Source organism: Pelodiscus sinensis, chromosome 4 (genome assembly GCF_052426305.1).
Source record: "Pelodiscus sinensis isolate ZL-2025 chromosome 4, ASM5242630v1, whole genome shotgun sequence".
Lineage (NCBI taxonomy): Eukaryota > Metazoa > Chordata > Testudines > Trionychidae > Pelodiscus > Pelodiscus sinensis.
In genome coordinates, this window is record NC_143055.1 from 21,470,743 (window position 1) to 21,497,242 (window position 26,500).

Genomic DNA, 26,500 nt, shown 5'->3' on the forward strand with positions numbered 1-26,500 from the left:
GGGTACGTCTACACTACAACGTTAATTCGAACTAACTTAGTTCAAATTAGTTAATTCGAACTAAGCTAATTCGAACTAATGGATCTAGACTAAAAACCTAGTTCGAATTAGCATTTTGCTAATTCGAACTAGCATGTCCACATTAAGTGGACCCTGAACCGGGCTTAAGGATGGCCGGAAGCAGTGCCAGCAGGGCATCAGAGGAGGACTTAGAGTGTGGAGATGCTGTCTCAGGCTAGCCGAGGGCTGCGCTTAAAGGGTCCTGACCCCCACCCCGGACATACAGTTCTCAGGGGTGCCCCGCTTGCAAAGCAGTCCTGGCTTGGAGTGCCGGGAGTGCCCACACTGGGCACATCACAGCACTCGGCCATCAGCCCGGCTGCACTTGCCGCAGGCTGCCATCTGGGGAGAGGGGGCAATCGGGGGGCTGCAGGAGAGGTTTCACCCCAAAATCCCGCAGAGCCAGCCCAGTACTCCCCATCGGGGGCTCGTGCCCCATTCCTCCCTCACCTCCTTCCCTAGCCCCTCTTCTAGATGTACAAAATAAAGGACAATTGTGTTCAAAAATGGAATCTGTCTTTATTGAACAAAACTGGGGGAGACTGGGAAAAGGAGGTGGGAGAGGGGAAGAGAGAGGCTGGGAGAGGGGAGGGAAACTAAAATGATCAGGGGTTGGGAACAGGTCCCATATGAAGAGAGGCTAAAGAGACTGGGACTTTTCAGCTTAGAAAAGAGGAGACGGAGGGGGGACAGGATAGAGGTCTCTAAAAGCAGAAGTTGGGTGGAGAGGGTGCATACAGAAAAGTTCTTCATTAGTTCCCATAAAGAAGGACTAGAGGACACCAAAGGAAAGGAATGGGTAGCAGGCTTCAAACTAGTAACAGAAAGTTGTTCTTCAAAAAAAAAAAAGCAAAGAGTCAACCTGTGGAACTCCTTGCTGCAGGAGGCTGTGAAGGCTACAACTAGAACAGACTTTAAAGGGAAGTGAGATCAAGTCATGGAGGTTGGGTCCATGGAGTGGTATTAGCCAGGGGGTAGGAGTGGTGTCCCTGACCAAGGGTTGTGGAAGGCTGGAGAGGGATGGCACGAGACAAATGGCTTGGTCACTGTCTTCGGTCCATCCCCTCCAGGGTCCCTAGGGTTGGCCGCTGTCGGCAGAAAGGCTACTGGGCAAGATGGACCTTTGGTCTGATCCAGGACGGCCATTGTAAGTTCAGGGCTCAGGGTCGGGGGTCTCAGTGGACCCCCTTGATTTTCATGCACACCTGCTCCTGGGTGGCCAGGCTGGCAGCTCTCCTGCCCTAGCCAGCCACTTTCCTGTGCCTAGTGTGGAGATCGTGGACGAGGTTCACAATGTCTGCACTAGCCCAGGCGGGTGCCCACCTCTTGCGGTCCCGGGCTAGCTCCCGGGAGCCGCCAGCCTGGTCCCGGGAAGAGGGGGAGGGCTGAGGGGCATCGGGTGGGTGGCTCGATCCGTGCCAGGTGCAGGGTCTACTGGCTGGGTGCTGGCAGGCTTCCACCTGGCACGGGCACCGTAGCCAGCCCGTGCCCCTTTAAGGGGTCCAGGGCTTGAAGGGGGGCAGTAGAGTTTCCCTGGTGTTGGCCAGACTGGCCACCAGGGAAACCTGGGGAGGGCTAGCCTCCCACTAGTTCGAATTAAGGGTCTACACAGTCCTTAATTTGAACTAGTAAATTCAAACTAGGTTTAATCTTAGTGGAATGAGGATTACCTAGTTCGAACTAAGCGCTCCGTTAGTTCGAATTAAATTCGAACTAACGGAGCGCTAGTGTAGCACCTATGAAAGTTAGTTTGAACTAACGTCCGTTAGTTCGAACTAACTTTGTAGTGTAGACATACCCTTATAGTGCTAACTATTCTCCTTCAAGACACACAAGTCCATTACATTTAAATAAAGCCATTCCAAAGCCTTGCTGAACACTTGAATCAAAGACAAAACTCCTTCAGAATCTGAGATGAGTCAACTGTATGGTTGAACCTCCCTGTCTCGCACCCTCGGGACCCGAACGGTCCAAACAAGGGAATTTGCCCGACCAGGAGAAGTCAGGAGTCTGGGCTTTCCTGGGCTCCCCTCGGTTGCTGCCCCAGGAGAACCCAGAGTCCTGACCTCCTCAAGTCTACCTGACTGCTTCTGCTGCCCCCAGCCTGCTTGTGGGGCTCTATTCCTGGGGTTCTCCCAGCCCCACACGGGGCAGCAGCTGTTCCTGGGGTTCTCTGCCCTCAGCCACCTGACCCTGCACAAGGCAGCAGCCACTCTTGAGGTGGCATCCTCTTTGGGGGCTCTCTACTCTGGGACATTGGTCCGGCGGGCTCCTGCTGACCAGACCGGCTTCTTTCCCTGCCACTCTCAACCTTTGCAACCAGGGCTCTCTAGTTTAGCAACATCTGTAGATTTGCCAAACCAATGGATGTTGCTGCACCGGAGTCCTGGACCAGAAACATTCAACTTCTACTGTATATTTGGGAGAGTTAGTCTCCCAAACTCTGTGCATCTGTGCGTGAGTCTGTATGTCTGTCCATCTGTCAGTCTGTTCAAGAACTCCTTCTAAACAGTAAGAGCTAGGACCACCAAATTTGATATGCAACTTCCTCTTATAACTTAAATTGGTTGTGCCAGGAAAACCAGATGTGCCTGGAATGGGATTGTTTCTCATAAAACCATATAGAAAAGAGACAGAATAACCAGGAAAGTGAAAGGGGATGTCTGGGGGCATGCTCCTCCCACCCCATCCAGGACTGCCCCAGCTTGGAGCCTTCCTTCCCCCCCAGCACCTTTTAAGGAGGGCATGGGGGCCAAAGTGACCCCCTCCCATGCATAAGGGAACACTGTTGGCTGCTTCCCTTCATTGGGGGGCCTGGGTAAAAACACAGTTTGCCGCATTCCTCGCTCTGATTGGGGAACACAGGGGGCACACAAACCTGGACCTGCCCCAGCTGGGGGACATGCACTCCTTCCCTACCTGTGCATGCTGGAACTGCTATTGCTGCTGAGAGGTACTTCTTACCGGGCCCCAAGCTGCGATGATGAGAGAGGGTTGGGGTAGTCCTCTCTCCCTGGGGCTGCCTGCATCCTGAATCCCTTATCCCCAGCCTTACCCCAGAGCAATAATTCAAATGAAGATAAACACAAAATTGAGTTAAGGACACAAGCAGTGCTGGGTAAATCTTCTAATTTGGATATACAGCATTTATTTTATTTGAATCAATAAGTAAATAGTCTTTAAAAATAACCTCTGCATTTCTTTGTTTTGGCCATGAGTAGATGCATTTTTACTGTCATTTTTTAAAATAAAAGTAAAGATCAAGGTGAATAAATGGCCAGTGTTGGTCTTTTAAAAATTAATTTTATTTTGGACATTAAATGACTCCTAACTGATCCCTTCCGTTTCCTTCTTTTTACTGCCCTTTGCTCAGGAAGGACTGTACAGCATGCTCAGCAGCAGTCAGGACCTGTTGTTGCAGAATAGCATCACTAGAGCAACAGGATACCAATTTCATGAGCCAGTCCTAGCAGCACTTAGTGCAGGACCCAAGAGGAAGGAGAACATGGTTTTATGCCAATTTGTTCCTGATCCTGGATTTTTAAGGTGGATCTACACTGATTAAAATGACCTTAGCATTTGCCCCAATGTCATCAAAAAGTAAATTGATCCCTCCTACACAGTTATATGGGGAATCCCATGGGTAATAGGAAGAACTGCACAATATGGACCACTTCCAAAGCCTGTTGAAGAACCCTATAGCACCAATGGGAAATATCTCACCTGACTTCAATGGGCTTTGGATCAGGTAAAGTGGTAACAGCAGCACTAGCTTTACTGAAGCTGAGGTTAAGGCAGAAGAATTGAATCCAAATATATCTGTGCTCTTTATATATCTTAACAGCTGACACAGTTCTTCAAAGGAACCTGCTGTTATTTAACAGCTTCTAGGGAGAGTTTGATCAAAATTGTTAAGAGGCATGAGGTCAATTTTATATTTGTTAAGGAATCATCACACTATTTTCTGAAAATGTTTCCTTGAAATGTTGTCTCCCAAATAATTTAGAGAGAGACTTGAGGGTCTCAGCTGTGATTTCAAATAGGCAAATGGACAATGTACCTACTTGATGTGTGTCGCAAGTTTAAGTGGGAAATCACATGGAAATTTCTGTGCACTGTACTGAAAGGGACCATGTGTATTAACACTTCCCACCTGAGACAAGAAGTGCCAAATTTTAAGATTTCAGGTACTTGGAATAAATAGCCCCACCCAAGAGAATCCAAATCTTTTTCTGTGACAGTGACACAAGGAATAGTCTTTGTGCTGAACATTTAAGAACATTGAAGAGATTATCTGCCTGTGTGCAGCTGGGAATGTTCTGATTGATCATTACTGCTCTTGGGCCCTCTGAGCTGAAATCTTGGCAGGGAAGTTAAGGAGAGAATATAAAAGAGCAATGAGACAACCTGATGAAAAGCAAGGCGGTTCCATATCATGCTTAGTTAAAAAAAAGTGTTGCGATTGTTTGGCTTGGAGCATTAAGTAAAATTGTATTTTCCAAAGAGCTGACTGTTTTTGAAGGTTTCATAGGGGTAGCTAAGTTGAGGTACGTCTGCACTAGCCCCCTAGTTCGAACTAGGGAGGCTAATGAGGGCAACCAAAATTGCTAATGAAGTGCGGGATTTAAATATTCCGTGCTTGATTAGCATAATCTTGGCCGGTCGCCATTTTGGAAAGTGACTAGGCCGAAGTAACTGCCCACGTCTACACGCAGCAGAGAAGCAGGATTCTGAGATAAACCCCTTAGTTCAAATTAACTGTTAAACCTCATTTTATGAGGAGTAACAGTTAATTCGAACTAAGGGGTTTAATCTCAAAATCCCGCTTCTCTGCTGCATGTAGACACAGGCAGTTACTTTGGGCTAGTCAGTCTCCAAAATGGCGACTGGCCGGGATTATGCTAATGAAGCATGGGATATTTAAATTCTGAGCTTCATTAGCAATTTCGGTCACCCTCATTAGCTTCCCTAGTTCGAACTAGGGGGCTAGTTTAGACGTACCCCTAGTCTGTACAGAATAAGCTTAAAAAACCAACAAATAGTATGGTAGCACTTTAAAGACTAACAAAACATGAGATGGCTGGGACTGGTCCTACAGTTAAAAGGGATAACTAGGAAACCACAGCTTGTAGCAGGACACAATTGAGCTTTTCGGTAAGGTGTACGAAGCGAAGCAGAAGTACATGATGAATTAAGCTTAGGTCATAAATATCCAACACATGTTCTTTGTGCCTCAGCAAGGGTGGAGGGGCGGGATGAGCTAAATGATCTCTTGAGGTCCCTTCCAGCCAGACAGTTCCATGATGAAGTGCACAATAAATTGTAACCCTTGTTTGCCTTCACTTGTTCCATTCTTTTATTTGTTACCCTTTTGTGTCAGGTCTATAATTCCATCACAAATTCAGGGGCCAGGAATCTTTGTGTCTTTGTGTTCTGTAAGGTACCTTGCGTTTTTTTGTGGGGGGCAAAAATAACAGTGCCAGCACATGTTCGTTGTAATGATGTTTGGGCTGGAATAATTTCCTGGAAGATGAAGGTAGCCATTTAATTAGTTCCTTTAGGTAGTTTTGAAACAGAAACACACACAACAATCTCTCTTTACATTTTTATAAAGCTCTACACTTACAATTATAGACTCATAGAACACTAGAACTGGAAGGGAGCTTTAGAGGTTATCGAGTCCAGTCCCCTGCCCTCACAGCAGGATCCAGTACCATCAGACCATCCCTGACAGGTATCTGTCTAACCTGCTCTTAAATATCTCTAGAGATGGAGATTCCACAACCTTCCTAGGCAATTTATTCCAGCATTTAACCACCCTGACAGTTAGGAAGTTTTTCCTAATGTCCAATCTAAACCTCCCTTGCTGCAGTTCTCTTAGAATAAATATGCTAATATTCTGTTCTATTTAATATGACTGATGGTGACAATCTCCAGATGTTGAGTTTCCAAGCTGTTTGGGCTATATTGGGCAGCCCCTTACTCATGTTAACAAGCACTTCCTCACAGAAGTTGTCCCATTGACAATAGTGAGAGTGCTTGTGTACGCAAATGACTATCAAAGACTGTAAGGGTTGCTGTGTAGTCCGTGGTGATAGAGGACTGAACATTCAGGCACTGAAGCCTAAAATTGCTTATATTTTGTGCCATCCTGATAAATACATGAAAATCCCTGATGAACATGAACTGTGCAATTTTGATGTACATATGTGAATTGGCACTTTGCCCCTAAATCAGTCAAATGCAGAAGTGCATATGTATGGATGCAGAACTGGTTAAAGCAATAAGTTAAAACATCTCATGAAAAATTACTTTTTGGTCCAAAAAATTTCCCAGGGAAAGTCTATTTTAGCAAAGTGGGGGAGGAGGTCAACCTAATGTATTTTCAAAGATTGTTGTATTTTTTTCAAGGAAATAATTTTGTTTCATCAATTTATGGGGAGAAAAAGAAAATCCATTTCCTGACCAACAAAAAATCTATGGAAATGTACCTCTATTTTTCTTCTAAAGGTCCCAGCTTCTGAACCAAAAGTAGACCTACTGAAATATTTGATGGCTTGTTGAAATCTTTTATGGCTGTCTGAATTAGTAAAGGTGGGGTTTACTGGATTAACATTAGGAATAATGGTGATGGTAGTTACATCTATGCCTATTTAATATTTTTCTAAAGTAGATATGTTCTAACTCTTGACTTGGGTGGCTACAGATTAGTGTCTTGTTTTCTAATTTATTGTTTTATGATATTGAAACCAATGGGCATATTTGAAGAATAAGGCAAAATCCAGCATGATTGAAAGAGGAAAGATTGTGCTCTAAACAATGGTTTTAATTTAAAAAAAGACAGAAGAATTATATTGCATTTTTTGTCTTTATTCTAGTTTCAGTAAAGGAACATTAAATCAGACCAGATTTTATTTGGCTCCATCAGTACTTTTAGAAGTGTGGGGTGGGTTTTTTTTTTCATTTTTTTGGTTTTGGTTTGGTTTTTTTGCAAGGAAAAGGAGGGAGACAAGAGGAGGAGAAATTAATTTTAAGTCTTTTTTAACTGACTGCAAACATGAGTACACATTAGGAATCAGATTTTTATAATGGAATAAAGATTGTAGTTATCTTTATTATTTGATAGCTGTGTAAACAAACTGCCAACCAAGAATAAAATTATTTGGCAAATTTCAACCTATTTCGGAACAATAGTTTAGAAGTTCAGGGGACTTTGATTTTATGATGTTTGAATTCTACTCATTAACATCTCTCTATTGCTATGCCATACTACAATTGCACAATGAATATTATCTAAATATATCAGTCCTCTACCTCTCCATTGTGAAAACTGGCCATTTATTCCTACCCTTTGTTTCCTATCTTTTAGTCAGTTACTGATCAATGAGAGGACCTTCCCTTTTATCCTATGACTGGTTAATTTTTAAATAAGATTTTGTGAAGGATCTTGTCAAAGGGTTTCTTTCAAATCCAAGTTCATTATGATTGCTTATTCTTATCCACATGTTTGCAAACATCCTGATGGCATTCTAATAGATTGGTGAGGCATGATTTCTTATTACAAAACCATGTCTTCAACACTTGTCTCAATTCCTCCTTCAAACTAAAGATTAAGTGATTTGTATTAGCCTTCTGAACAGGGGTGATTTTCTCTCTCTGAGAAGTGGATCTTGCACTTATCATAGTGGCTTACCATGATTTGTTGGCCCTTTTCTCTTTTTGCATCCTACCAAAGCATTATCCTGGAGTGTTATACTTAAAGCATGTATGCAACATGCACATTTATGTTTTACCAAAGATCTGGTACTAGATCTGGCTTGATATAAATAATTTGCCTTATTTCTGAGTGAACATAATTGAGAAGACGAATAGAAGGTTAAGTTGTAATTAGGGGCTTCACAAAGTATGCTGAGTTAGGATGCTCACTCCAGCTAAAATAAGTACAACATCCCAATGCTAGGGACTCTGGACAAGACAATCCTGAAATATAAAGATCAACATGAACTGCACATGGGCAGAGCATGCTCTATAGGGATTGGTTCCTGCACAATAACTAAGCCAAACTAAAAATGTGTGATTTAATGTATAGCAAATGTGATGTATGTATATACTCTCTCTATATATGAAGAAGAGGTTAAGTATTCCCATTAAAGGAAACTGAGGGGTGAAATCCAGAGTCAAATTGAATGTTTTGGATCCCAGAGAACTGGATGAAGTATTCTGGATAAGCCGAGTAGAAAAGGTCTCAGAGGGAATCCCAGCACTGGTTATCTTACTTCCTAACATATTCCTCTCTGGGGAATAAATTAAATTTAAACTGTCTCAAATTCTTATGTAAATACAATATTGACATTAGGTGAGGATAAAACAACTTTTTTCTTTGTTTCTAACATACTCTTGCAATTGCATGAAATATATTAGCTCCATTTTGTCAAATCAAGGTATCATATTTAAATCCTGTTTATGTCAAATTCTCTCAGATGTTAAATATAAAGTGGAATATTATAAATGGTGGCTCCTGGTATAAGACATGCATATGTCATGTAGTAAACTGACTTCCCTCTGATTGCATCCGGGATACCGATAGATGCTATGGGTTTGGCTAAGCAGTATTGCCAGCCCCAAATGTTCAAAAATCATGAGGCTGGCTTTAAAATCACGAGCTGTTAAAAATAACAGTTCTGCTGTTCTTTCTATTTTTCTTTGCTTTTTGAGCCTTTTGGGTGTGCTGGGTCACATTTTAAAACTTTCTCCACAGCCAGGAGGGCTAGAAACTTATTTTTCTTTAAGAATGAAGGCTGAAATAATCACATAGCCACTTTGTTATGGGCACTGGAGCTTAAATGAAAGCAATAATTATAAGACTCATGACAAGATCATGAGAGTTTGCAAAACTGGTTAAGCACTTGAAGCTCATGCACTATGATCCAGAGGTCCCATGTTTCATCTCCACTGCCAACATAGACATAGTTCAATATTGTTCCTTTGCACTCCTCCAACTGTCTATCCACCTGTTGTCTCTCGTCTTATACTTAAATTGTAAGGACTTTGAGACAGGGACCATCTTTTTGCTGTTTGTATAGCACCTAGCACAGTAAAAGGTCCTGAAGAAAGCTTAGGAGTTCATAAGTACTGTGGGCAATATTAAAAAATCCCTTATTGTCTTTCAATAGCTTATCAATTTGACATATGGGATACATCATCTGCATAAATGGAAATTTTTATTTTTTTATTTCTGATAGTAGCTTTAAGTATTCTGTTGAAATGGCAAAGACTTAGGCAGGGATTCCTGGGCACATTTCTCATTTTAATGTAAAAGTTTTAAATGATAGCCACTAATCATGAACTCTAGGGATGTCATAATGTGAAGTTCAAACCTGTGAAGGGCTATGCTTTAAGTGGGACTTCATCAGTGAAGTATTTTGTGTGGGCCTTCTGCACAAGAGAGAAAAAAATTGCCTTTTAATAAATGAAAAGTGGCATTTTGATTGAAATGAAAACTTGTGTAGAAAATCAACGAGGGAAAAAAATGAAATTTCTGCAATAAAGACAAGAAAATGGGTAAATCTTTCAATTTGAGGTTTTTTTCTGTTTTCCCATTTTCACTATCATCACTCAATCATTTGTAACAGAAAACTGGTATAAAAACAGAGAGAACTGAAGGCAGTAAAAGGTGTGGGAAACTGAAATACTGTATTTGGGTTGAATTATACAGTTTTTCAGTCAAACAGAAAATTTCAAAAAAATCCCTGAAATTTCAATTGAAACTTTTGCTGGAAAATAGTTAACATCTTCCAGCAAGCTCTATGAATGAGTGATGTGCATATGTAATCCTAGTCCCACTGAAGTTGATTACACAGTTCCCATTGATTTAACTGTAGCCAGGATTTCACTCATGTCCTTCACATAACAAACTTACCAACAAATAATTACAATAAAATGTGTATTCATTTAAAAATTGACACAATGGAAAATAAACACGATATTTATATTTCTACACAAAGAATTATCATGTCCATTGACTGGCCCTATTTAGTTTTCCCAGTCTTCGTATAAAATAAAATCTCCATCAGAGAACACTGTGAATTTCCTTTGTAGCAGGGTTCACCTGAACACAAAATGGCAGCTGTTTATGGGGAAGGAACGTCTCCATTTAAAGATGGGAAAGTAACTACTCATAATGGAAAGTAAGCTGCTGATTTAACATTGCTTAATGTTTTCAGTACACACAAAAATTATAAATATTAGCTATTCTTGTGTTTCTTAAGCAATTTCTATGTTCTCTAGCTTTATTTTGCAAAAAAAATCAGTTTTTAAAGCTATGTTCCTGGCCAAAAAATAAACAGCCTTTAACATAGCTAGCTAATGTTATTAGTGAGCTAATAGTTGTCTAGTGGTTATACTTCCCCATCCTTAAGTGCTTTCACATTTGAAACAGTCACACTGTGTCTAATTTCTCCACTTTGTAAAATCACTTTTCCTGACTTTCTCTGATGAAGTCAGTAGGTTGTAAGACCACCGTGATTGCTTCTGCCAAGAAATCAGCATTGAACAGGCATTGAATGTTTCACAGTCTATAGCCTGGAGTAACTATTAGTTCTAATTGTTGAATGGTTGAACGCTTTGAAGGACAAACGTATGTCCTAGGGCTGTGGAGCTGATGAATGCAAAGGGTTTCTTTCACTTGTCATTAGTAATTGAGGGTAAATTAATATTTACTAAGCAGAGTTTCACAGAAAAGGGTGTGCATGAGAAATCTAAGAAAAAGAATGCCACAGGAGGAAATGTGGGAACTTTGTAATACTTTGAACTCAGCTGATAGCAGTTAAGACAGCTAGTAGAAACATGAAAAAAGAATGATTCATTTATTACTCTTTCCCCCAATTTTTTACTTTGATCCTTTTCTGTCCCTTAATACTATAAAATGTATTAAAGAGTGTTTACCCCGATGCATCTTTGTGTAATGGGCCTAAACTCTACTAGACTTAATCATGTGCATAGCCTCACTGAAGTTAAGCAAATGCAATTTTTCCCAATACAGTATGTCCATATGATATGCAGAGATCAATCTAATTACATAAATCTAACTACACCTTTTATGTAAACACATGTCCATTCATACTTGCTTCCTTAAGCTCCTGAGTGATCCATAAATAGATTATCACACTCTCCCAGTAACGGAACTCCATGGCTACGTCTACACTGGCATGATTTTCTGAAAATGCTTTTAACGGAAAAATTTTCCGTTAAAAGCATTTTCGGAAAATCGCGTCTAGATTGGCAGGACGCATTTCCGCAAAAGCACTTTTTGCAGAAAAGTGTCCATGGCCAATCTAGACGCGGTTTTCCGCAAAAAAGCCCCGATCGCCATTTTCGCGATCGGGGCTTTTTTGCGGAAAACATTACTGTGCTGTTTACATTGGCCCTATTGCGCAAATGATTTGCGCAAGAGGGCTTTTGCCCGAATGGGAGCAGCACAGTATTTGCGCAAGAGGGCTTTTGCCCGAATGGGAGCAGCACAGTATTTCCGCAAGAACACTGACGATCTTACATGAGATCGTCAGTGTTCTTGCGGAAATTCAAACGGCCAGTGTAGACAGCTGGCAAGTTTTTCCGCAAAATCATCTGATTTTGTGGAAAAACTTGCCAGTCTAGACACAGCCCATGGGCCTAGTTAAGATAATACTGAACTTGAGTAAGCATATCATAATCTTACCTATATTTTAAAACAAATCTTTTATGTTTCTTTAGTTATATGACAATGAATGAGTGCGCAGAAGTAAGCATATGGATCTAAACCAATGGTGATAAAAATAAGATATTATTTTTTCAACTTTTTACCCTATATAGACAGTATTTTTAATGACACATGAAGAAGGAATACAATTAAAAGGGTTGCCAGGAAGTGCAAGCAGTCTTTTCTGGAGTAATTTGCTGTATACTATGTAAATATGCATTTTAGATGCAAGTAGGTGTATTATTTACACTTTTTTCTATTTTTCAGGCGGATTGCTCAATTCCAAGACATTGAAAATGACACTGAAATCTAGTAATCCATTCAGAGTATACAGCGGCACAGGGTTCGAACTAGCCGGCATTTAAAAATGGCGCCGGTCGGCTTCATGCAAATGAAGCCCAGGAAATTCAAATCCCAGGCTTCATTTGCGACTGCGGATGACTACATTACCCCCGCTAGTTCGAATTAGCAGGGTAGTGTAGACATACCCATAAACAGTCTATATATGATACCAATTACTTTGTACACTTTTTATGTGTGTTAACATGGTAATTTCCATAAGGGAAAGAGGTCTTTTATGGCCATCAAGATATATAATTGTTTTGTTGTGGGTGGAGATGTTTATAGCCTTCTTTATTTAACTTTTATTTATCAAATAATTTATTTTTGTGCTACTTTGAAATGTTCAGTTCCCTCTCTATTTGGAAGAATACTACTTGTTAAGTAACATAGGGTATGTCAACACTACCCTCCTATTTCGAAATAGGAGGGTAATGTAGGCATACTGCACTTGCAAATGAAGCCCGGGATTTGAATTTCCCGGGCTTCATTTGCATAAGCCGGGCGCCGCCATTTTTAAATCCCGGCTGGTTGGAACCCCGTGCCGCGCAGCTACACGTGGCACGAACTAGGTAGTTCGAACTAGGCTTCCTAGTTTGAACTACCATTACTCCTCGTGGAATGAGGAGTAACGGTAGTTCGAACTAGGAAGCCTAGTTCGAACTACCTAGTTCATGCCGCGTGTAGCTGCGCGGCACGGGGTTCCAACCAGCCGGGATTTAAAAATGGCGGAGCCCGGCTTATGCAAATGAAGCCCGGGAAATTCAAATCCCGGGCTTCATTTGCAAGTGCGGTATGCCTACATTACCCTCCTATTTAGAAATAGGAGGGTAGTGTAGACATACCCTTATTAGGGAAATAATGGAAATATTTTTTTAAATAATTCAGTGAAAAATATTATCTAGTATACACCCAATTATAGAAATTAAAAGGATGCTGGACTGCAATGGCTAAAAGCTATGGAAGTTACATTTTGAATCAAAGAACGTTATGTCTGCCATTAATGCTATGGCTATGACTATAAAACTGAAGAAGACCTCCTAGTGGCTTAAATGTTTGTTTCCTTCCCCAATCATGCTACTGCAGCTGACACGTGAGCTGCTGCAGCACCGCTACCACCACCACCCAGGATATTATGGCCCAGCTGCCACCTGGGCTGACACAGCTCTGGCCAGGTTTCCTCTGGGCAGCCATGGTCCTGTTCCTGCTGCCCTGATAGTACTTAGCCACCCCCTGGGCTGCCCTGGCACCGCCACTTCCAGACTTGCTGGGCTCCTAGCTGCTGGCCCTCCTGCTCTGGGGTTCTCTCATCCAGGAACATCCGTAGTCATGCCAGACCATGATTAATGGAGGTGCAACTTGTACTGAAGATGATTACTGTGCAAGGGTGAATTTCACCTATGCATAGGAGTATATATACAAGGCCTCTGTACTACTGAAAACTCCTAATTCAAGCCCCCTGAGCCCCATACTTCACTCCTTCTGTCCCCAAACTTCCTCCCAGAGCTTATCTCCCTCCTGCTCCTCCCCATCTCCTACCCCAGCCCAGAGTCTGCACCCAGCATCCAAACTTCCTCTCAGAGCCTTTGGCAGGTGGGGGAGGGAGAGTTTGAGTGGGAGAGCGATGCAGTTCTGGGCATCACCAACATTTTTGCAAGCCTGCCGCCCCTGTTTGGACAGGCTTTTTCTTCTTGGATCAGACCCAAAGTTCTTAAATAGATTAAACCCTTTAAAAATTCTCTTTACCCCAAAATCATGGAGCTGGCTGAGCTCACAGGAAGACTGATTTTAAGTTCTCTCTGCATTTTCCCAGTACTGAGGATGTTGGTTGCTGTCCAGCCTACAACATAAAACAGCACAACCTACAGGCTCTTCTATGTTAAGCCAACTGTTAATGTGTCTCCCCCTCCCCCCCACCGGGGTAATTCTGGCATCCTGCAATCGAACGATTTCTTTGGCATCAATCCCATACACTCTTTTTCCCTAGAGGTATAGAGTAGAAACTAATATAGTGGCCTTACATAATGGAAAGATTCTACCCATCTGCCTATCCAGGGCCAGTTAAACTGGATGTAAGGCTGCTTCATGCCATGAGAACAGCACCAACGTCCTCAACAGATCTTTAAGATCACATATCAAAAGTAATTATATGCACATGTTTGATTTTCTGGTTTGAAGTTTCTTTGAAACAATGGCATGAAACAAGCTATTTTTATGCCAATTTTACTTCCTAGTTGAAAAGATAATTTAGTTTATATAAAACTAGAATTACTTGAATTCTTGAATATTGACACTTTTAGATTAATAGATATAACTGTTGTGTGACTTCAAACCATTAGACTGATTAATCCTACATATGTGTTCTGCACTACTAGTCAACTGAAATAAAACACATTTACAGGTGACATTCTAGAATGCTACAGATAAACACAGAAACCCTAATGATGTTCATTTTTTACCATTAGACATCCTTCTTTATTAAAGGTATTTCTGAGGATTATACACACACACACACACTCACAAAACCTGTAAGCCTGCATGATATCTAGGTTCCCTTTTATAACATAAGTGTTACATGGCAAGCAGTGAAAACTACTCTGTGTTCCCTTTCTCTTTTGATAAACTTACATAATCCATGCCTATAGCGTTGGTGAGTCATGTTTCTCACCAATTAAAACGTCACATTTGATTGTCAGCTTGATTCCAACAGCTGATCTTTCCCCACCCCAAACTTCTCCCTCTAAAAGTGGAAATCCTTCCAAGTGTTTAATTCATTCAGTTCAACATCTAATTAGGCAGAAAAGCAAAAATGTGTTAACTCCTGACAATGCACTGCCCAATTTCAAAGAAAGCAGCAAGTCTTTCTTGAAGCATCAATAGATCTACTGCCCATTAGTATCACTAATAAAAATGCAGTTAGAAATACCGTGGAATATTCTTGCTGCAGAGTATTGTTTGCACATCTGTAGCCGATCTATAGATTATGTATGAATTATATTGATTACTTAAAAATGCCCAATTTGAGAGTTAACAGATTCTTGTCCCAAGAACAGGCCCAGAATTATTCAAATTATTATACATTTGGGAATTCTAGTGCACAACATTGCAACACTCACACTATAGGAACGCCTTTTATTTTCAGTTCTGCAATTCCTCTGGTTTTCTGTTGGGCCGTATATCTGTTCAAAGTTAATCTGTTCAGAGTCCATAGGCTTCAAACTTTATGCTAACTTGCTAAAGTTTATGTCTTACACAATACAAGCCTGTCTGTAGATTCCTTGCATTTGCTGCTGAACATATTCAAAGCAAAATATAATACAAAACATTATACTAAAGGCAAGCTAGCTCAATGGGCTATGAATAAAGTGGAATGTTCTTATTTGCATCAGAGTATCGTTAAATTCCATTTATTTTAAGCAAGCTCATGATTTTCTCTATTGTGTTTAAGCAGCCAACAAGATGTGACCATTTGGCAGAATTTACCACTTTCTGAAAGATGTGGTCAAAATTCTGAAGACAACTATTGATTCCAGATGTAGTCTTGCACCAGTATTGCCATGAACTTAAATTGTCATTTTCTGCCTCTATTTTGTTAGAAGGAAAAGTGTGTTAGTATTCATTTGTCTATCAAAGGAATTTTTTTTGAAAACTATCATGATTATAGGGAATTTGTATAAGAAAATATACAGAGATACATATTTTACTAAACTAGTACACATTTTAATTGACTGAGTACATGTACAAGTATGTTAATATTTCTAGCAAGGATCAATTGTCTTCAAATTCAATGTTAAGGTGCAATTTAGTTTCTAGACAATAAAGGCACCAGCTTTTTAATGTTAATATGAGATGTGTTCCAAACCAAAACAGAAACAATTCTCATTGGTAAAGGATTTCAATAAACTTTTAATAATATCCACATGTATAATAAATATTTCTAGTGCCTCAAGCACATATTCCTTTTGAACTTGTGAACAAAAATTGATTCAAGGTGATGAATTTGTAATCAGTTCTGATTGATGGAGCTGCATTTTTAAAGAGACACTGGTGTGTCATTTATACCTTTTTTGTAAATAAATGTGTTTAATTTTATCCGCTATTATCAGCAGAAGTGAAATTAAAAAAATATAGTCAACTATTAAAATTTTGCTTTTATTAAACAAGCCTAATTAAGGGTTTAAAGAAAGGAACATGTAAAATAGACATTTTGGTTTCTGTTAACCATATTTGCAGGCAGAGGAAAGATCAAGTCAAATTATTAGATAAATTAAGGCAGAAAAGAGAGGGTGTAAGATTAAATGAAAACATCTGTTTGAATATTTTCAAATTTATTTGCAGAACACAGTGTTTACAATTAAAACTTAGCTGCTATAATTTTGCACTATAAAAGGGGAAATAATTATTACAATTATGTGGTATATAGAGATAAATGTTGATTTTTTAATGTAACTTATTGTATTCATATGTTTATTCCCTATTAACTTTTAGCTATACAACTCTCCTACCCCAAAATTCAACTCATCATATTAAAAAATTGCCAAGGCAGAAAAGCATGCAGACTTCTATAATGATAATCAGAGCTGATGAAAAAATATGACCACATTTTTGAAAAAATATAATTTTGAGAAGCTCTTATCATTAATATAATGAAATTAACATTAAAAACTTTGAAGGTTGTAAAATGAAGCACTGAAAAATTCATACATTAGCATTAACATGGCTAGTGTAACCTTAATTCTGCCCACTTATGGGAATTTATTATAACAGATTTGGATTACATGATTGCATACAATTTTTAAGGCAAAGCCTCTTCTTCTTGAGAGTCTGAACCAAACTTCACTGAACTCGGAGGGACATTTTCCATGGACTTCAGCAGGAATTAGATCAGGCCCTCAATGGACATACTTTGCTCGTATTGACACTCAAACATACTTTGACAAATATGCTGCTGTAGAAAATTGGACCAATAAGGAATTTTACATAAAACCCATTAAAAATAAATCTTGAGCTAAAGCATTCCTGTTACCTTCAGAACAAGGAATGTTCAAAAAGATCAACACAATTTCATGTTTTAAGATAACGAAGTGAACCTTGTGACATTCTTCACTGGTACCTTCTTTAGTAACAACCTCGTAACAGTAACATGCCAGTTTCTAAAATTTAGTAAGCTAAGGTGTGAACCCACCCTTTTTCTGTCAAAACTCACAAGGAAGCATAGTGTGTGTAAGTGCAGGTGGGAGACTGAGTTCGTTGCTCTGATGCCTACATGGTAAAGGGCTCAAAAGTCAGGAAACACCACAGATGGTGTTGAACATGCAACTTTAATTCTTCCTGCTTGTTGTCAGGAGAGAATCAAGCCTGGAGTTGTAGTGCATTGTCTCGTACCTTGTGGTCTCTCAGGACTGCAGCTTTGTAGAGACCAAGCACTCTGCATTGATCCAGTAAGGCAGTAAAGGAGAGATTTCTAAAAGTGCCTATGGCATTTAGGAGCACAAGTTCCCCTTATGTTTCCTAAAACTTTAAGGAGAATATGAAAATCTCCACCTCACACTGTTGAACTTGTTAATGGAACTACTCAGATACTTAAAGTTTGACACATACTTTGGGCTTAGCTGGATCAGACTCCTTGGTTCAGCATATTTATCCTTGATTCAGCATATTTATGGACTGAGGTTTAAGGCTAGTTTAGATCTTTGGCTGAATCACACCTCCAGTTGATGGCTGAGGTCTAAAGGAAATATCATATTTTGGTGTTAACAAAAAGTTGCACAGTTCAAAAAAGCTTCCTTACTGTAGATGCAAACCAATTGGGTAGAGAATCAGACCCAATAATAGTAATTGACAAGCATGCAAATAGGGAGAGAGGAAATGTTGCCAGCAGAGCTGCATGCAGAACACTTGAGAAGGGGTGACTGATGTGGGGTGTGTGTACCCGTATATTCCGGCGTACAAGACGACCTCTGATGTTAAAAAACATCCCCCAAAAATCGGGGGTCGTCTTGTACGCTGGATGCCCCGCCGCCGGAGCCCCTCCGCGGCTTTGAAAGCCTCGGGGGAAGCCGGCGGCGGGGCATCCCAGGCGCGCATGGGCTACCCCCCCGCCGGAGCCCCTCCGCGCCGCGCGGAGGGGCTCCGGCGGGGGGGCAGCCCATGCGCGCCTGGGATGCCCCCCCGCCGGCTTCCCCCGAGGCTTTCAAAGCCGCGGAGGGGCTCCGGCGGGGGGGCAGCCCATGCGCGCCTGGGATGCCCCCCCGCCGGCTTCCCCCGAGGCTTTCAAAGCCGCGGAGGGGCTCCGGCGGGGGGGCAGCCCATGCGCGCCTGGGATGCCCCCCCGCCGGCTTCCCCCGAGGCTTTCAAAGCCGCGGAGGGGCTCCGGCGGGGGGGCAGCCCATGCGCGCCTGGGATGCCCCGCCGCCGGCTTCCCCCGAGGCTTTCAAAGCCGCGGAGGGGCTCCGGCGGGGGAAGGGGGGCAGCCCAGGCGCTCCTGGCGGCTTTGCTCCCGGTGCCTCTGGTCTGCTGGGGACCATCTCCAGCAGACCAGGGACACCGGGAGCAAAGGAGGCGGAGGGGCGCTGGGGTATAAGATGAAACCCTATCTTTTAATTAAAAAGATAGGGGGTCGTCTTATACACCCAGTCGCCCTATACGCCAGAAAATACGGTATATATATATATATATATATATATATCCACATATATGTTTTTAACATCTCAAAAAAGAATGTTTACTAACCAGACCGTACTAGAAAAATACCTATCTAACTGTGCAAGAGGTGGCTTTAAAATGAGAATTCCAGGAACTGAAGCATAGTGGTGAGGGAGGGGGGAGGAAGACAGAGGTATACTGATTAGTTAGGAGGTTTCCCAAAATGAAGCTTCAAAACAATTGGTTATCATGTAACATAAAAAGAGAATATTAGTAACTGTAGATTCAGATTTTACCTAAGCAATGGTAGGTGACATATATAGATGATTTGGAGGAAATGTAATTGTTTCCTATCCTATCCTCCAAGCTTATGGTCCTTATACTGAGTAAGGAATACACAAAAACAGCAATTTTCTATATAGTTATACAAGCTAAAAAAGATCACTATATGTGCACCCACAATAAGTAATCAATTATATAAAACATTACTGCAAGCCTCCACTCAGCCTTTCCTAACATGTTCAGGGCCAAATTCTCCTCTAATTTCAGTGAATTTACTCCAGATATACACTGGAAATTAAAATTAGAACTTTGTCTGTAATGTGTCCATTTCAGTTTCTGTATGTCTATGGTTCCATTCCACCTCGTTCTATATAAAAGTATTCTGATAATTTCAAATGTATTTTGATTTTTAAAATATTAGCTATAAAAAGCAGTTGTTTACTCTCTAATGAACTGCTCTATTAAATTGTCTGAATAAAGGCCTCCTGAGGTAGGATGAACAAAGACGGATGTTGTTTTTCATTTAATAATTTAAATTATTTGAACAAAGAACCATGGTGGAGAGATGCAGTACAGCCAGAAGGGCCTCACTGTCCAATAATTTACATTGGTTTGAGACCAGTCAAACTCTTCAGTAGAATTATTACTCAGTTACTCTGGCCAGAATCAGGCTCAGGATATTTAAAGAATTCAACACAAAAGGGATTTGCTGATTTCAAACCTTCACCCAAAACCAGCAGTGGCAGTACGTTATCAACATACCTGCTCATGGATGGCAACACTGTTCTGGCCTCATCATGACCATGGCAATACTGATATGCAGGGGTTAAGGATGTATGTGTGCGTACAGTCCTGCCCAGTGGCATGGCATAGTGCAAGGGGAATGGAGCTGCAATGGGCCATGTCTGCCCCAATGCAGGCGGCTGGCAAGTGAGTGAGCAGGGATGGGAATGCAATTGCTAGCACAGCTGAACAGGGAAGAAGGAAGACAATGGGGGATCGTGCAACTTTCTTCCACTATGGAGAAGGAGGGAAGCAGATATCCAGTTGCTAATCTAATCCAGTCTCTTGGATGGGAACTAAGCAGGATCACAGGACCTAATTCCACAGTTCCCCAAAATTGAGTCAAACCTCTGTACTGCTAGGTCATCACAACAGAATGTTTTGAACTTTTCCCACCATTACTGTAAGAGCTGTGCTAACTTGAGGGAGTTTGCAAAGTCATGCACAGTGCTGGACAGTATCTCAAACTGACATTTCCATTCCATTGCTTACATTTTATATCACTCAGGGCCAGATTCTTCCACCATAGGACACACACAGTTCCCCTTGGTTTGAGAAAAGATTGCTTGTAACCTGCAGGAGGGTGGAAGGGCCTTTTATCTGAACATTTAAAATCTGCCCAAATAAAGCTGCAGCAGGAATGCAGGTTTTATACTGTCAAGGAATATTTATTCAGGGAATTGTTTAGTGTGAAACCAAACAGGGCATTTAAACCTGTGACAAGCCTCTTTCCCTCTCTTCCCCCCCTCCCCCACCCCCCAGTTGTTCTGCTGTCACAGTGAAAAATGTATTCTTGTTAAACCCATGGAGAAAGCAATTTTTGGATTTACTTATATTTGCAAAGTTCTGTTATGAGATCTAATCTGTTCTGGCAATAATAATGTACTGTAGTAGAAAGAAAATTTGAGAGTTCTGGTTGGAAGCATATTTGTCCTTGCTTTTGTGCTGAAATTCTGCAGATGCTTTGGGTCAAAGCCATGAGACTGCTTTGGGTTCTATCAAAGAAAGATTCTGCAACATAACACCATTTCTTAGAATTTGGAATGATAACCTACAACAGATAGAGACAAAGCAGGCTGTTCCCTAATACAGAGAGGTACAACTTACCCCAGCATACTTTAGATTGCAAACTGACTCTGCTCCTATGTTTTGCTATAGAGTCCTCTCTGCTTGCAAGCAAGGCTTGCTCTTAAATATACATTTATTTGCTTCAAATACAAAGGAATTGTTAGTCACACCAATGGATGCAAATAATATTCTAATCTTCCTTCATGATAAAGGAGGACACTTTAGGTTAAATTCTTCTTCTGACATGTATCCTTGATGTCATAGGTTGAATGACATGTGATATGTATTGGGATCTGACTCATCTTTAAAGGTACTTAAACACCTAACTAAATGAAATCAATAGGAGTTAGGCACCTAAATACCTTTTAAAATCTGGACTTTGGTCCTCAGATTAACTTGACAGCAATGTAATAGACAGTCTGGGGCTAAAATTAATTTCCTGACAGATCAATTAAGTTTTTGTTGTAAAAGCAGGATGTTTCAGATTTTGGTGCTTTGTTAATTCTTGTTTATGGTGTCCGTGAGATGTTACATTTACATCTTCATTGTTATTTGACATTTTTTTTCAAATGGAAGCATTTGTTTGGCTAGTCAACTTGGATATGGACTAGTTTCTTGGATCTAGTTTAGAAGATCCTGTGATCAGAGTTTTGAGAACTTAACCCTCCTTTTTGTGTGTGTAGGATTTCAGATCTTGTTTTCTTTAGATCTGATGATTCCTGGAGTGCCGTGTGTGTGTGTGTGTGTGTGTGTGTGTGTGTGTGTGTGTGTGTGTGTGTGTGTGTAAATAATTAGCTAGGGAGCCAGTATATGGCTCTCAAGAATATATAGCATAGTTACTGGGCTATGTAGATTCAATAATATTCCTTTCTGCCCACTGAAAATGGCTTCCATTACCTGTTCTCAACATTAGCTCTCAACACCTACTAATCACAGCCCTGACTTGGGTGTGGTGTAGAAAAGATCTACTGCACAAGCCAGGCATGGACTGTTGACTCAGGTTGACTCCCTCCCTGAACGCACCTGTGTGTTGGATGGTTCAGGATGCTTCCTAGGATGGCTCAGGAGGCATTCCCATGGTCATTTCTGCTCCTGTTGGGCCAGTATACCCCTGGAAGGGAGAATGGAGGAAGCAGTCCTCATGCTTCAAAGCTAATTTATAAAATAAACATATTAGGTTCAGAAAGATTGTAATTGGTTTCAAATAATAATGTACAGTTTAGAGTAGATTAACATAATCACCTAGGCCAGTCACGGCTCTGCTCACTGCAAGCAGCTCCAGTCCCAGCTGCTCACCACTGACTTAGAGAAGCTGGTAACCCACCTCCCCACCCTCAGCTGGAGTTAGCTGCCTAGGGCCAGGACCCAAACCCACTACTCCAAGCTCTGGAAACTGATGCCTTATCCATTAGGCCACTAGAGAAACCACCCCAGACCTGGCCTTCTCAGATCTTCCAGTGTATTCTCAAATGTTCTCTGTGACACACATCAATGGACACTTCTCCTTTTATAATCGTATAGATAACATTTTTCTGCTCATTTTTATGCATATTATAATATTTATTACTTGTTTCTTTTTCCCCCTCTACACTTCTGACCACTGTGTTATTGTTTGAATAAGAATACCGGTAGTTTTGAGGTTGTTTTAGGAGACAAATTTTTGTGATTGTGGCCTTGCCTTAAAATGAAAGTCAGTACTAATTTTTTTCCAGTGGATAAGAAATTTAAAACTATATAATATTTTGCAGTGAAAGTGGTTGAGTTCCCTCCACCCTCCCAGTATGCAGGGCTTGCCAGTCAGCACTTTAAATTTCTAACTATTCTCAATACTGCACAATTGAGGCAAGCTGAGGATGTTTGAGAAACATTAGAAGTAAACATGCAGGAGACCATTCTATGAGATTTACATTAATCCATATAGACCATAGGTATGGTACTTATTTGCTTCCTCCTTCCCATTACAATACTATCTCAGCACCTCACAATCTTTAGAGTTTATCTTTATCTCATCCCTGGGAGGAAGGCCATGCTATTATCTCCGTCTTGCACAGGGGAGACTGAGGCACAAAAGGCAAAATGGCTGTGTAAGAAATCTGTAGCTGAATAAGTTCTCCCAAATCATAGGCTTGTGCCCTAACCATTGAACCATCCTTCCTTCATGTCATGTTGGTCACCACTAGGAACTGAAACTCAAAATTCTAGAGCTAACACCTTAGTCACCCCAGCTTTAGCTGAAGGCTGAACTACTATTGGTGGGGGTTGTAGTAATCCTATCCTCTGCCAAGTAGGCACAGAGATGGATGAATAATACCCACTGCTCAGTTGTGTAACACACATATTAAAGACAGTATTGCCGTTTCTTAGCAATATCGTCTGTCATGTACTTTGTGGGCTGATCATACGAATATTAGTGATAGCACAGGTGTATCCCTGAATTTTGGGTCAAGTCCTGGAAACCCTCTACAAGAAGCTCTCACCAAAGTTAGAGCAAATTCCTTATACAGAAAGCTTGCAGCAAAAGACCCTTTAACACAGGATCTATGAAAAAATAAAAGTGTTTTCTTCCTTGAAGTCATTCAGAGGGATTTTTGCTTTTCACAAAGAAGTGAGCCATTCAAACAGAATTAGAGGAAATTAATGGCACATGGTGCAAAACTGCAAGAGGCCAATGCAGTGAATTTCCATTCTGGTTTAACCCACCCCAACCCACCACAGACGTTATACTTACTGCATTCTAAGTCAGACATCCTACATATTTGATGCAGTCAGATCAGAAGAAATTGCAGACATATCTGTTTTGTTATGGTATTAATTTAGAAGTTCTTTTAAATGTACAGGTTGGCTATAGAACCCCACTATCTTTGTTTAATTTTATACTGTAGCAGAATTAGTCTTGCTTATCAAAGCACTTTCCACCGGTAACTACATCTCATGCTATGATACTCCTAATTAACTGTCAATGGAAGGACTCACTTTATAGAAAAATAAAACATTTCCTATATACTTAGCATACCATCTGCTTTCAGCTATGTTATATCTAGGCTTGAAAGGATTCATTTTTTATTAGTAAATGTTGATAAACATCAATTCCACCACATGTGCCTGATGAAAGAATATTTCCATCAATAGTAATCTAATTTTCAAGATGGGCAAAATAAGAAAAATGCTGCTTGAGAATTTTTATGAGTCTGATTTTAGAACATTTCCTCTGTATGTTTGACATGTGATGTTTACAATTTGTGTGTTAATGGTTATAAAGCTTTAACTCTTTGGATATCAACATTTACTATTAAATAATTGTCTGAGCTGCCTCCTATAATTTACTACAACTGTGAAAATTTAAGTCAGTAAAATTAGCTTGCAATAAACATCAATATTGTCTGCTGAAGTAATACATAAAAATCAAATTCTGCCAAGCCTTGTGATAGCTGTACAACCTCACAGTTACCTCTTCCAGTGTAACTGCTCCCTCCTGATGTGCGATGCTGAAGAGAGAAAGGAAATCTTTGAGAATCAGGCAGTTTCTCTTGAATTGTTTAACTGAGGGTGGAGTTTGTGCCACATGGCTAAGAGCTCAAACTTCCGAGCACAAAACATCATGCGTCCTTTGGGATCTACCGGCAGCAAAGATTATCTGTATGAATTCACTGTGTTGGTCTGGGACCTAACTAGCCCCTCTTACCCACCCTTTGGCAGTTCAGCAACACTGGATCATGTAATCAGGGTTTCCCCAGCTGGTGGCTATGTTCAGAATCCTCTTTTAAATTGAGATCTTCCACAGCAGAGGCATATGTCTGCAGGAAAAAAATAGTACTACTGGTTTCATGAGGCTTAAATTATGCCAGTAAGGCCCCTTTAATCCTAGGGACATGTTTCCCCATTAGAAAACAGGTAGTGATAACACCAACCTTCACTGGGCATCCTCCTACGTGGAAGCTTTCTTTCACACTTGGACTATGTAAAATCCCTGCAGACAATAGCCATTAATACTGAATCAGATAAGGAACCTTGGTTGGGTAAATTTATGTCAGTGAGGTTGTCAGCTTTGTACTATCACAGACACATACTCCAGTTGAATTTTCATTATTGTGGAACCTCTACCATGTTTACAGTGGGAAAAACCATCAGAAAGCCTGAGTTAACCTATCTCAACCCCTTCAACAATGCATATAGAAATGTTTCTTATGAAGCTTAGAAATGTCTGTCTCTTGTTCTCCCCCAAACATGAAAGGAGAATATTGCATCAGCAGCCCTTGGTTGAAGCTAAAAGAAACCCTAAAAATGGAATTATGTATTTCTGATCTTTCATCAGAAACACCAAGAGAAGGACAATATAACTATCTGTAGGCAAACTTGGTGGATGAATGCCATTCCCAATGTGGCATTCATTTCTTTCATGAAGATAAATATTTTTCTAGAAATGTGGCTTTTGCTGATGCTCAGAGTAGCATTTTAATGAATAAAAGTTTTTTTATTTTTAAAAGCATGTTTGTTCAAAATATACAACATGATAGTCTTCTTGCTACCTATTTATATATCCCTGCCCCCAATTTTATTATGGCCGCGTCTTCACTACGTGGAAGATCAACGCTGCCACGATTGATCTTCTGGGAATTGATTTAGCATGTCTAGTAAAGACTCTCTAAATCAAACTCAGAGGGTGCCCTCATTGGCACTGGTACTCCTGCTCCTCATGAGGAATAAGGGAGTTGATGAGCGCATTTGCTTCTGTCGACCTCCCACTGTGTGGACAGTGCAGAAACTCTATTTAAGATAAGTTGACTCCAGCTACATAATTAACGTAGCTGGAGCTGCGTATCTTAATTCAACCTTCTGCTGTAGTGTGGACCTGGCCCATCTTTCTTCACCGTGAGCAGTACATTGCTAGTCCCCATTGAAATCAATGATACTGTATGTGTAGTAAAATTCTACTTATTATGAAAAGGATGGCACAACAAACTTCAAGCTATCCTATTTTTAAATTTGGAGCATTTAGGCATGACTAATTACTTTTTAAATACGGATTTAAACAAATAAAACAAACTTTCCCCCCTAGTTTTAGAAAACACCCATTTATAGTTTTGATAACAAGAAAAAGCATGTTTTTCCCAAATTGAGTTTTAAAAATGTTCCTTTACTGAGATCATATATGCTTAATCATAAAAGAAAGGTTGGTTTTTAAATTATAATTGTTGTTTGAAAAACAGAAGAAAAATCTAAGTTTGACATCTGCCACTTTTGAGATAAAGAAATACTGTGAAATGACTTGGTCAGTTTAGTTACATGAGGATTTAAAAATCATATATTGATGATTCTATAAAAATGAACATTCAAAAATGTCTTATTGTAAAACCAGGAAATGATAAATTGAAGTTTTCAATTGAAATTTTAACCCCCCCTCCCAAAAAAATGTTTAAAAATTGGCTTTGGAAAGGACATTTTTCATGCCCCCACCATAAAACAGTTTGTTTGGAAAATCTCCAGTTATGAGCAAATAAAAAGTTGGGGGTTTAAGCAATAATATCTAAATTTTTTGATACAGGCAGTCCCCGTCTTACGCGGATCCGACTTATGTCGGATACGCAC

The 26,500-nt window shown here is 40.5% G+C and overlaps 1 long non-coding RNA gene across 1 annotated transcript in view; it reads right to left on the minus strand.

Moving 5' to 3' along the window:
• LOC106732363 (uncharacterized) overlaps positions 1 to 24,435 on the minus strand; it is a 38,772-nt gene extending 14,337 nt beyond the window's left edge. The window contains exons 1-2 of the long non-coding RNA XR_016349337.1: positions 24,363 to 24,435; positions 21,938 to 22,066 (exon numbers count right to left, since the gene is read on the minus strand). This is a non-coding gene — a long non-coding RNA (uncharacterized LOC106732363). The remainder of the gene's footprint in view (positions 1 to 21,937; positions 22,067 to 24,362) is intronic.
• Positions 24,436 to 26,500: the final 2,065 nt, after the last annotated feature.